The sequence below is a fragment of the Myotis lucifugus genome, unplaced genomic scaffold (assembly GCF_000147115.1).
Source record: "Myotis lucifugus unplaced genomic scaffold, Myoluc2.0 scaffold_433, whole genome shotgun sequence".
NCBI classification, from domain to species: domain Eukaryota; kingdom Metazoa; phylum Chordata; class Mammalia; order Chiroptera; family Vespertilionidae; genus Myotis; species Myotis lucifugus.
The window spans coordinates 617,675-623,674 of NW_005871481.1; the positions used below are offsets into that span (position 1 = coordinate 617,675).

General features: G+C 40.4%; 2 protein-coding genes across 8 annotated transcripts in view; one reads left to right on the forward strand and one right to left on the reverse strand.

The window, feature by feature from the left end:
* Window positions 1–6,000, forward strand: part of UGGT1 (UDP-glucose glycoprotein glucosyltransferase 1) — a 168,407-nt gene that overhangs the window by 152,539 nt on the left and 9,868 nt on the right. The gene's annotated exons all lie outside the window — the stretch shown is intronic.
* HS6ST1 (heparan sulfate 6-O-sulfotransferase 1) overlaps window positions 1–6,000 on the reverse strand; it is a 91,365-nt gene that overhangs the window by 16,888 nt on the left and 68,477 nt on the right. The window lies entirely within an intron of this gene.

The following is a 6,000-nucleotide window of genomic DNA, read 5'->3' on the forward strand; positions in this document are numbered from 1 at the left end:
CAGGGGAATTTTTCCAAACATTCAAAGAAAAACACCTATACTTCTCAAACTATTTCAGAAAACCCAAGAGGAAGGAACACTTCCAAACTCTTTTTATGAGCCCAGTATTATCCTAATTCCAAAACCAGATAAAGACACTACAAAGAAAGAGAATTACAGGCCAATATCCCTGATAAACATGGATGCTAACATCCTCAAAAAATATTAGCAAATTGCATCCAGCAATATATTAAAAAGATCACACCTATGACCAAGTGGGATTTATTCTAGGGATGCAAGGCTGGTACAATATTCACAAATCAAAAGACATGATACATCACATAGATTGGAAGATAAAAATCACATGATTATATCAATAGACGCAGAAAAAGTGTTCGACAAGATCCAACACCCATTTTTTGATAACTCTCAGCAAAGTTGGAATAGAGGGAGCATATCTCAACATGATAAAGGCCATGTATGACAAACCTACAGCCAACATCATACTCAATGGGAAAAAAACAAACCATTTCCCCTAAGAACAGGAACAAGACAGGGATGCCCACTTTCACCACTCCTGTTCAACATAGTACTGGAAATACTAGCCATAGTGATTAGACAAGAAGAAGAAATAAAAGGCATCCAATTTGGAAAAGAAGTAAAACTCTCATTATTCACAGATGACATATTGTACATAGAAACTGTACATGATATTGACATGATATTGTACATGGACTCCATCAAAAAACTACTAGACTTAATAAATGAATTTAGCAATGTAGGAGGATATAAAATTAACATCCAGAAACCTATGGCTTTTTTATACACCAATAATGAACTAACAGAAAGAAACTTTAAAAAAAAAATCCCATTTACCATTGCACCAAAAAAGTTTGGATACCTAGGAATAAACTTAACTAAGGAGGTAAAAGACCTGTATTCGGAAAACTACAGGACATTGAAAAAGGAGATCAAAGAAGACATAAACAAATGGAAGAATATACCATGTTCATGGATTGGTAGAATCAACATCATTAAAATGTCCATACTACCCAAAGCAATCTATAGATTCAGTGCAATCCCTATTAATATATCAATGGAATATTTCACAGACCTAGAACAAACTCTCCTAAAATTCATATGGAATTAAAAAAGACCCCAAATAGCTGCAGCAATCCTGAGAAAGAAGAACAAAGTTGGAGGAATCACAATGCCAGATATCGAGCTTTACTACAAAGCCACTCTTCTCAAAACTGCCTTGTACTGGCACAAAAACAGACATATAGACCAATGAAACAGAACAGAGAACCCAGAAATCAACACAAGCCATTATGTTCAATATTTGACAAAGGAGGCAAGAACATACAATGGAGTCAAGACAAGTCTCTTCAATAAATGATGTTGGGAAAATTGGACATATATATGCAAAAGAAAAATGAAACTAGATTACCAACTTACATCATACATAAAAATAAACTCAAAATGGATAAAGGACTTAAACATAAGACGAGAAAACATAAAAATCTTACAAGAATCCATAGGCAGCACAATATTAGACATATGTCAAAGCAATATCTCCTAAGGCAGTGGTTCTCAACCTTCCTAATGCCACGACCCTTTAATACAGTTCCTCATGTTGTGGTGACTCCCAACCATAAAATTATTTTCGTTGCTACTTCATAACTGTAATTTTGCTACTGTTATAAATCGTAATGTAAATATCTGATATGCAGGATGTATTTTCATTGTTACAAATTGAACATAATTAAAGCATAGTGATTAATCACAAAAACAATATGTAATTATATATGTGTTTTCCGATGGTCTTAGGCGACCCCTGTGAAGGGTCGTTCGACCCCTAAAGGGGTCGCGACGCACAGGTTGAGAACCACTGTCCTAAGGTATTGGAAACTAAAGAGAAAATAAACAAATGGAACTACATCAAAATAAAAAGCTTCTGCACAGCAAAAGAAACCAACAAAACAAGAAAGCCCATGCATTGGAGAATATATTTGCCAATGTTATCCCCGATAAGGTTTTAATCTCCAAAATTTACAAGGAACCCATACAACTTTAAAAAAGGAAGACAATCCAATCAAAAAATGGGCAAAGGACCTAGACACTTTACAAAAGAGGACATAAAGAAGGCTAAGAGATATATGAAAACATGCTCAAAGTCACTAATCATCCAAGAGATGAAATCAAAACAATGAGGTACCATCTCACACCTGTCAGAATTATTATCAACAAATCAACAAATGACAAGTGCTGGCGAGGATTTGGAGAAAAAGGAACCCTCGTGCACTGCTGGTGGGAATGCAGACTGGTGCAGCCACTGTGGAAACAGTATGGCGTTTCCTCAAAAAATTAAAAATGCAACTCCCATTTGACCCAATATTCCCACTTCTAGGAATATACCCCAATAAACAGCCTAAGTGCCCATCAGCAGATGAGTGGATTAAAAAATTGTGGTACATCTACACAATGGAATACTGTGCTACTGTAAAAAAGAAGGAACTCTTACCATTTGCAACAGCATGGATGGACCTGGAGAGCATTATGCTAAGTGAAATAAGTCAGTCGGAGAAAGATAAATATCACATGATCTCACTCATTTGTGGAATCTAATGAACAACATAAACTGGTGAACAAAAATAGAGCCAGATGGGGGGGGAAATATTTTAAAATACATAATGGCATTACAAGACTATAGTAAGAATGAATTGTGGGAGAGTTCTGAGACAAATGCTGAGCTCTACGCAAGTTAGTTTAAGTAGCTGGAGCTTCAGTGTATCTATAATTTTCATAGTACATGATAAGTAAGTGCATTGTTAGACTTTACTAAATGAGAAGAGTAGTGAGCTGGTTACTTTAAATAATATATCATCACCAAATTTTAATGCATTGTGAAAAATCTTATTTTTCTACATTTTTTGGCCTGTGTTTTACTAATGAAAATACCATATAATTTTTCTTTGTAAATTTTAAAATAAATACATATATATATATATATGTATATATGTGTATATATCATCTGTATATGTGTGTGTGTGTGTGTGTGTATCAATCTAGGGGCTGTCACATCCGAAACAACTGAACGGACGACCGAACAGGCTGTGTAGTGCGAAACAACTGAACGGACGACCGAACAGGCTGTGTGGTGCGATAAGGCCGGCAGGTGGTTTATTGTGGGTATAAAAAACCACTGGGGCCTTTCACATTGGGGGGGGGGGGGGGCTGGGCGGAGCAGCCAGGCTGGCGGGGTAAGCCCGGCGGGGGTGTCAATGCCCGGGGGGGGCCGTTTGGGACCACCCGGCCGGGGGGGGGGGGGGGGCAGTGAGGGGCAACCAGGCAGGCAGGGGAGGCAGGTGGGGGTGACCAGGTCAGCAGGGGAGGGCAGTTTGGGTCAACCAGGTCGGCAGAGGGGTGCAGTGAGAGGTGACCAGGCTGGCAGGTGGGGCAATTGTGGGCGACCAGGCCGGCAGGGGAGCAGTTGGGGGTGACCATGTTGGCAGGCAGAGGCGGTTAGGGGTGATCAGGCTGGCAGGGGTGCCAGTAAGGGGCAATCAAGCAGGCAGGCAGGTGAGCAGTTAGGAGCAGTACTGGATTGTGAGAGGGATGTCTGAGGGGTCCCAGATTTGAGAGGGTGCGGGCTGGGCTGAGGGGACCCCCCCCCCCGCATGAATTTCGTGCACTGGGCCTCTAGAGTATATTATAAAAACCCAGTGGTCCTAACACCATAATGACCAAAGACTGCTCATCAGGAGGCTGTGTGCGCAGCGAGGTACACACGGGTGGGCGGGGATTAGACTCTGGGTCCCACAGTGCGATGGGACTTGACTCTGGGTCTCACGGTGTGGTGGGACTCGAGGGAGTTGCACGTCGTGGCGGGGTCTGGGGTACTGGGCCTTGCGAGATTTTCCGCAGGTCTGGGTCTCGCACGATTTCACGCATTGGGTCACTAGTATTCCATAAAGGGCAGCTCAAAAATATTCTGAACATCAATGCCATGGCTAGGATTAAAAATAGGTCATGAATAATTCAAATAGTGAATAATCCATTGGAGATTAAAAATAATTTCCAATAGGTACTAGAGTTAGCAGAAGTTAAGGGTGAAGGGAGGATTCAGAATCATGAGGATCTGTGAGACATATAAACAGGTTATATATGTGAGTGAACTTTATCTTACTGTTTGGACATTGCTCACAAAACTTTCTCATACATACTTTTTAATCTCCTGAATACATTTTAAATAAATTTTAATATTTTTACATTATGTTAGCTTTTGTTATATAACTTCTTCAGAAAGTAAAGGAAGTGGAACTTTTATTTTAAAATAAAAAAACATCAATGATAAGGGAATACTTTCTTGCTTTTTGTCTATTTTGACTTGCATGTCTCTTCATTTTCATTGTAAACTAAACATTTGAAATAATATAGTATGCCAACTCTGGATATGAGATTTCCCCCTTCTCCAGGGTTTGTTGTTGCTGCTTGTTGTACTAGTTGTATGTTTTGTGCCTTCTAAGCTAGTTCTGTGAAGTCTGCATTGTTCGTCTCCCTGATTTGCATTTAGTGGTTAAGCTAAAATTGAACAGAGATTTCCTTAAGTGCCCAGAACCACCAAAACTCCCCCAGTTTTTGGCAAGGGCCTGCAGTTGCATGTTGGGGCACATCCTCAACAGCCAATCAATCACGTTAGAACTCTACCTTAGCCATCACTTGCTCCTTGTATGGAGCCTTAAGGTCAGCCAGAGGTGAAAGCTTAGGGCCATCTTGATTATGCACACAGCCCTAAGCATACGCAGGGCATTACACATGTACATGGTCTTCTGTATTCCCAGAAATATGTCTTTTCTTTTCAAAGTATCCTATGGACATCTCATTGGTTAGTTTCTCTTTCAAAGATTTTTGTTTATTCTGTTCTTTGCTCTACTTCAGGCAGCCTCAGGAAGCTTAATACATTCAAGAAGTACTTCTAAGGAGAAGATTTTAGCACTGGGCAAGTTCAGTAGAGAGAAGCTTTGATGGTGCAGTCTTCCAGTTAGGTCAAATAATGACTGCTTTGTGAACGATGCTTTGAAAGTCCTCCATCCTTCTTCCTCTTGTATGGTAATGCAGGCTATTGATTTTTGAACTTGGAGGAGGTGAATGGGAGTAGGATAAAAGTTAAAATTCCACAAAACCACAGTTCTTACCGATATGCAACCATGTTGGTTGACTTTTAGATGCTCCTTGGGTTGCTGCAAGCCTTTGGTTAATTTCCAGAGTTCTGAAAAAATAACTCTATTTTTGCCGATTTTGGTGTTGCTTTTATGGAGAGGTTAACTTTCATAGCTCCTTACTCTGGCATTTTTGCTGTCATTGCTCTGATACATTATGATTTTATTTTACATTTTCATAATTAATAATTAAGTTGAGTACCACTTTGTATGTTTTCAGCTCTTTTGATATTCTCTTTTGTGATGTGCTTATTTAAGTATTTGGGTTGTTTGGTGTTTTCCTTTTTGATTTATGAACATTCTTTATATATACTTACTGGAGGCTTGGTGCATGAATTCATGCATGGATGAAGTCCCAAGGGGTGGGGGTGGGGGGGGCCGGTGGGACTTCCTTGTCGGCCCGGGATCCAGATCCGTCCCACTGATGTTCGTGTCAGTTTTCAGGAGCCACCTTTGGCCACTTTTATTTATTTTATTTATTTTAATATATTTTATTGATTTCTTTTACAGAGAGGAAGGGAGAGGGATAGAAAGTTAGAAACATCAATGAGAGAGAAACATCGATCAGCTGCCTCCTGCACACCTCCTACTGGGGATGTGCCCGTAACCAAGGTACATGCCCTTGACCGGAATCGAACCTGGGACCCTTCAGTCAGCAGGCCGACACTCTATCCACTGAGCCAAACTGATTAGGGCTCTGCAGCCGCTTTTATATCCTTTCTTCCTTGGGGAGCATCTAGGGAGGGGAAGTGGCCAGTGGTGCCTGAGGCTGACTTCCTGGAGTCTGGCGGCACTGTCA